The sequence below is a fragment of the Pseudophryne corroboree genome, chromosome 2 (genome assembly GCF_028390025.1).
Source record: "Pseudophryne corroboree isolate aPseCor3 chromosome 2, aPseCor3.hap2, whole genome shotgun sequence".
In the NCBI taxonomy this organism is placed as follows: domain Eukaryota; kingdom Metazoa; phylum Chordata; class Amphibia; order Anura; family Myobatrachidae; genus Pseudophryne; species Pseudophryne corroboree.
The window spans coordinates 101,314,802-101,321,937 of NC_086445.1; the positions used below are offsets into that span (position 1 = coordinate 101,314,802).

The following is a 7,136-nucleotide window of genomic DNA, read 5'->3' on the forward strand; positions in this document are numbered from 1 at the left end:
GCCGTGCTTTCCTAAAGCGTGTGAAGCAATTTATTGCTATGCCTTTGGATGTTGGTGCCCTAGATGTGGTGAAGCGGCAATTTGAGGAAGGTGGTAGTCGCTTCCCACATGTTATTGGGGTTGTGGATGGCACACATGTAGCTATTCAGCCACCAAGACATAATGAAGAAATTTTTAGAAACAGGAAACTGTTTCATTCTCTGAATGTAATGGTTGTTTGTGGGCCATCCCTTCAGATCCTTTCCCTCAATGCAAAGTTTCCCGGAAACTCCCATGATGCGTATGTCATTAGACAATCAGGGATATGGCACAGATTAAGATCAAGGCAACGAGAAGACATGTGGTTATTGGGTGAGTTGGCCCACTATTTTTGGCCTGAAATTACTAATTTAAAAAAAATATACTCTTTCTAATTTGTTATTCTCATCAAACAGGAGACCGTGGATATCCTTGCACCCCCTGGCTCATGACTCCTTACCGTAATCCCAGGCCAGGACCACAGACGGCATTTAACTCCGCGCTTACTGCCACTAGGCAGCTGGTGGAGCGCACAATTGGGGTCCTTAAAGGGCGGTTTCGTGTGCTCCACCGCACTGGTGGCGACATCATGTATTCGCCGGAGATGGCAAGTAAACTAGTGGTCCTGTGCGCTATACTACACAACATCGCGGTAAGGAGTAGCGTAGAGCTTCCTCAGACAGAGGAATTGCCTGATGAGGAGCCAGGGGTTGTCCGACACTTCGGTGGGGGGAGTGTTACACGGAGGGGGAGCCAAGTCAGGGCAAGCATTGTTGCGGAATATTTCAGGTATAGTGTTTTAAGATTCTCTTTTTTAATCAAAATAAAACCACAGTATGCTTTTGTTTTTTGAAAAATTTTGTCATTTTGTTTGCTATTGTAAGGCCATTGTGTAATTATTTTTTGGCGTTGGAATATGTAATATTTATTTGCCACTAAATCCGTTAACACGTTAAGCTTACAATGTGTTATTTGCAAAAACAATACTGTGATGTTGCTAAATAGTGTCCTTATTTGTTTTCTATCCTAAAATCCTGTTTATTTCACCAAACACACAAACAAATGAAACTTAATGTTGTCCACTTTGTGACTGTCCAGCTGAATGATCACACAAACTGTGGTGAGTACACAGATATGTATCTAAATTTACCCAAAACTGTGTGTGTGTCTGTGTCTGTTTGTTTTGTTTTATGTTTTAATTTTTTAAAAATTCCTTCTGCGAATGCGTATTTCCGCTCGTGCTAATTAACACTCTGCTCTTCCCAGCATTGCAAAGATCAATAAAGTTATTAGAAATTACAGCATAGATTTTGGACCAATCACATGCTAGCAGACACTATAAATATATGCCCAAACAAGGAAAACGCCATTGCCATGATGCGTGCGGCACCTTTCACCAGGCGGGAGCTCCGCGTCCTGGTTGCGGTGATGGACCGCCGCGTAGGCCGCGTTGGGCGCTTCATCCCAAATCGGGTTAAGCGCGAGGCCTACGCGGAGGTCCGCCGCCTGCTGCGTTCTCGCGTCCGCAGCAGGCGGACAATAATACAGTTGGAGAGGAGATGGAGTGATCTCCGCAGGAGGACTCCAGAGCTGTTGGCGGAGATCCGGCAGCAAATCAGCGCAATGCATGCACGCAGTAAGTTACATTACATAAGATTATTAGCATAAATTGTGCAAATTTACACTAAGTGGTAGGCTAATTGCAACACTGAGTGAACATTTTTTTACAATAGGACAGTGTGTGTGGTTAGGGCAAACAGTACTGACTGTAGCAAAATGTCACCAAACAAGTGCATGTTTTCCAGAAAAAATAACCAGGCAGGAAACTGTACCCAAAAACTTGATCAGTGCTGTCTATATAATAACGTGGCTTGAATAGTGATCTGGTGATGTTGCCTAGACCAATCAATATGACTCAATGGAATAGATTAAGGAATGAGCGTCCAAATAATTGTTTGGACTCATTTAGTTTGCTGTGGGCAACATGAAGAGGTTTTTAAAATGTTTTTTTTTTGTAAAAAAAAAAAACTGTGTCTTTTACATGGAACAGAACAGTGAAATTTACAATTGTTTAGTATGTAATTTAACATGCAAATTAAATTTTAACACAAATATCATTATAGGACGACCACAACGGCAAGCAACACATGAGGCACCATCTCAGCCCCCTTCCCCTTCTCACTCCCCCTCCACTTCCCAGTCCCCCTCCCCTTCTCACTCCCCCTCCCCTTCCCAATCCCCCTCAGCTTCCCAGTCCCCCTCAGCTTCCCAATCCCCCTCTGCTTCCCAGTCCCCCTCAGCTTCCCAGTCCCCCTCAGCTTCCCAATCCCCCTCAGCTTCCCAGTCACCCTCAGCTTCCCAGGCCCACTCCACTTTCCACTCCCCCTCAGCTTCCCAGTCACCCTCAGCTTCCCAGGCCCACTCCACTTTCCACTCCCCTTCTCAGCCCACCTCTCCTTCTCTTTCTGTGACCCCTTCTCCTCCTTCCCATACCCCTTCTCCTTCTACTTCCAAATCACCTTCTCAGCCCCCCTCACCCTCTATTGGCCTAACATTCTCTCCGCCCCCCTCGCCCTCTCAATCAGACCCACCCTCTGAAATAACATCCCCAATCCCTCCTCCTTCCCCCATCCAGCCTCCTTCACCCATCCCTCCTCCTTCCCCAATCCCTCCTCCTTCCCCCATCCAGCCGCCTTCCGGAAAGTAAGTGTTTTAACATTTTAAAAAAAATGATTACCTACTTACACTTACAATGACAAAACATGCAGTGTTGTACTGTTGGAATTCTTGTACCAAGGAAAAATATTTGAGTTATTCTTCATGGTCTACATGTTGCATTTACATTTTTGTGAGTGTCATTATATGTACAGTGTTTATGTGTGCAATGTTTTTTGTGTCCACTCTAGGTCGACACTCATTAGGTCGACAGGGTTGCCAGGACAACAGGGTTTATATGTGTTAGGTTTTCTGGTAAACAGTTAGACCTGAGTGGAGTTTAGTATGTTGTTGGTGTTTTACACTTGTGCCTGTGTATTCTTAATATTTGCACTTACAAATCACATGCTTCACTTTGTTAGGCAGCCTAACGACACAATGATTTGTGGTGTGAAAGTTACACTCACAAAATGATTATTGGATAAAGTCAAACCTGTTTGACCTTATTTAGTAAGGGCAGCTTTCAGGGAGTGTGGTCATGCTAGGATATGTTGTCCTTCTGAAGATGTTGATATGCAGTGTGATGATGCAGGACCAACCCCCTAAAAAAAAAAAAAAACGTCACTCCAGATGTGAATGAATGCCAACATGGTGTAACATTGACGAAGATGGTAGTTATCTTTAACATGGGCTGTCGCCCATAGCAACCAATAAGATTATACTTTAAAATTTTGGAACCACTTCTACAAGATAATATTCTTATTTTTGCTTGTTTGCTATGGGCAACGTTCCATCTTAAATAGAACTCACATAGTAGTAAATGTACCCCATGGTCTGGTACACTTTTAAATAAAAAAAAAAGGCTGAGCAGGCATGTGTGTTGTTCTGCTAATGATTGTACCATAAAACAGCCATAATGTAGTAACTTTGCCATTGAAGCAGGCCTGTCCAAACTGCGGCCCTCCAACTGTTGAGAAACTACACATCCCAGCATGCCCTGACACAGCTTTTGCATTCCCTGACCACAAAACTGTGTCAAGGCATGCTGGTATATGTAGTTTCACAACAGCTGGAGGGATGCAGTTTGGACATGCCTGCATTAAAGTGTGCTTTGTGCCTTGCTTGTATAATAAGTAATGTGAGTAAGTTATTAATGTTTATGTTACCTCTTAATTTCAGATGTTGCCGTTGGAGATCCCACAACTTTTGCGGGCATTCTGGCCAACATGCGCCAAAATCTTCTTGCCTTGCTGGATCATGTTGACCAGCTAAAAAAATTTGCTTAATTACTGTTAAAATTCATTTTACATTTTCTATTTTTATTATTATAAAAAATATGACAAATAAATAAAAAAATATATATTTCAAGTTAAGCGGGTGTTTATTATTTATTAATGCAATAAAGGAAAAGCAGATTGCCTATCAGACATTTATTACCTTAAACATTTCATACATCTAACGTAAGTTTGTTTAAAACATTAAAAAAACATATGTTGTTATTGTCTAAATAAACATGCAAACACCTTCATTCACATACTAAAACTCTACACCCAAAATAAACATAAAACATTAGACCAGGCACATTTCAAACATCTATATTTATAGTTAAAAATATTAAATGTTGATGTCCAATTATGGCTACAAAGTGCTCTTCAGGTATTTGAAAAATACTTAATTGATCATGAACATTACAAATCATTTCACTAATTGGATTCGTAATTGAGGAGGGCTTGTGGACTTTTAATTGAAAGGTGTTATTCCACTTAATAGGGAAAAAAACCATTGTGGTGCGTTTGTCCGCAAAAGTGTGCACTTTTAAGATGAATGTGTAAATCTACTAAAACTTTGTATTTTTACGATGTAGTATGTGTTAATGCGATGGTTTCGCATTGCTGCGATGGTTTCGCATTGCTGCGTTCTCATTTGGCGTGCGCCCACTTTGTGTAATACTGCGTAAGATTGTGCAAAAATACGTTGGGGGCGGATGTTCGCAAATTTACTACACTAACGCAACTTTGCGAATATGTTGTGCGAACGAAAAACTGAGCGATCAACTCGGAATGAGGGCCATTGTTTCTCAACTTTTCTTTTTTCAATCACCTCTCTTTATGATTCATTCATTATTCTTCATACTTTGTCCTTTCTTCACTTGCATATTCTTTCTCACTGCTGCTGGCATGTCATCTTCTTAGTCCAAGTCCACCCAGGCTGTTGTTCAACATAATGATGTTCATGCTGGGAGTTGTTGTTCCTCTTTGTCTTACTTTTACTGTGAGAGATAGTCTTGTATAGCAGCTTGTATTTCAGGTTACATCTTTGCTTTCTTGCGGGGGTAGGGCTTAACCTCCCAATCCAGTCGTTGCAATGGCCTGATCTGTAAGTAAATGTAGAGGAATCTGGTTGTGCATAAAAACAGCTCTTGAAACCCTTGTGTCTCCTGTGGGTAAAGTCACTTTTATCGAACTGCCAGTGGTGACTGAGTACACTGTTGCCGACACGGGAATTGCACACCCTCATATTCTATCATCTTGTGTGTCGTATAGTGACTTTATCATAGTAAGTTCTGATGGACTCAGTCTTCTCCTGTTTCAAGTCTGGGGCTGCTGGTGCCCTGAGTGTCTGTGCATGACACCATCTCTTAAGTCTTGTCATGTACATCTTTCCACTTTCAAACGTTGTTCTATTTTCCTGTTCTTCTCTTTTCAATTTCACTGTTAGTGAGCTTGCAGATGATTCAATTCTGTTCATACTAGGGGTACCTGGGTGTGCATGCATGTCTGGGTATAGGGGTGGGGTATAGTGTGCAGGTGCTGTTGCTGAAATTACAGGCAGTGAGTTTAACGCTGGTTGTGGTGCTATTGGGTACTCTGGTACAATGGGGAAATCATTCTATTCTCTGCTTCTAATTCTTTTACAGTGATCCAGATGGATGCTTGATCTCTACAATTATGCTTAATTATCCAACTCTTGTTACAGGAGGCAAATTTTTCCCATTTCTCTAAGTCTAGTGTCCCTTCTGACGGAAAACCTGCTCTTTTGAAAATGTTACTTATTCCTTTCAGAGCTTTCCTCCCCTCCCTGTTACTAACAATATCCACGGGTTTGTCGGGCCCTGACATCTTTACAGACCGCGCTCCCATGCCTGGGTGAACGTGCGCGGAACCCCTCCTGATGTGGTATTTTAGTAACTCCTTATGAGGGAATTAAAATCTCCTTGTGAGACGCTGACTCTGAAGAATCTCTTCTATCCTTGTACCTAAAGAGCTCCTTAAATCCGTCTGTGGACAAATGACTGGGGTTGTAGTGTTGTCCCTTCCTCCCTGTGTTGGTGGAAAATCTGTTAGTACTGCTCCCCAAGTGAGACCTGCATAATAGATTATTTCTTCTGGATCACTGAGATGCGTCCCTAATATTATTGTTAAGTCATTCCAAGGGTCTATCCCCCTGCCTATATAGACTCCTGCTTGTACCAGTATCCCTGTTGTTCCTTGTGTTCTTGGTAGACTCCCCACTATTCTTGGAATACGTTCACCTTGTGTCTGGAAAATTATGTGTCCTGTGCACCGCAGGCAATCATACCTGAGACTCCTTTCTATTGGGGTTACCATGTAAGTTTATCCCTTGTTTTCTTTCAGACAGTAGCTGTTCTTTATTACTGACCCAATCCTACCCCTTAACTGTCTTGCATAGGGACATACAATATATACAGTACAATGTGTGCAGGAGAATCTAGTTACTGACACTGGTTTCATTATTCAGCAGACAACCCGACTCCCCCCCACCTTTTCAAAAGCATATTGGCAGAGTACATACAACAGTGCAAGGATACAAAAACAAGGATGACAGTAAATGCTATATCTGTTATCTGTGTGCACGGCAGCTGTTTGAGGCTGCACGGGCAAATGGGTCTTAGACCTGGGATTATGTGGTTCCTAGGCCAATAGGTTATGATGTTAGACCAATCATTCTCAATGCAATGTTCCAACAATTCTCTTTTTAAATGACAACCTATTGTACAATAAAATTCATCATCATTTTCCACATAACCAAATGAGACTTCAGTGCTTGTAATTGCCACCAATCTCGGTGCTACAGACCCTTTGTATTTTCTTAACACAACAACACAGGTACAAGATTTGCATACACCTCTTTGGTTATTTATCAATTCAAACTGTTTATCAGCATTAGAATACACCTTGGCCATACGCCACCTTTTAAAAATGAAAACATTTTCTGAATATTTGATTAATTCCCCCTGTACACTTGTGACAAATTAGCTGAAGATATTTACCCACAATTCAACAATATAACATCACAATATATATTTTTTACCTTAAAATTTTTTTTTTTTCTTCTGACTGACACTGGGCTCTTTAAGATATTCTCTGATCTTCTCGACTGGACTTTCTCAGATGCATTCAAGAAACGCTGATTCAAATGAGCAGGTAGAAATCTACACATTG

The 7,136-nt window shown here is 41.5% G+C and overlaps 1 long non-coding RNA gene across 1 annotated transcript; it reads left to right on the top strand.

Moving 5' to 3' along the window:
- Window positions 1-485: 485 nt before the first annotated feature.
- On the top strand, window positions 486-2,649 carry LOC135050546 (uncharacterized). Its single transcript, XR_010241655.1, has 3 exons — window positions 486-807; window positions 1,117-1,138; window positions 2,142-2,649. It is a non-coding gene; the product is annotated as an uncharacterized LOC135050546 (long non-coding RNA).
- Window positions 2,650-7,136: the final 4,487 nt, after the last annotated feature.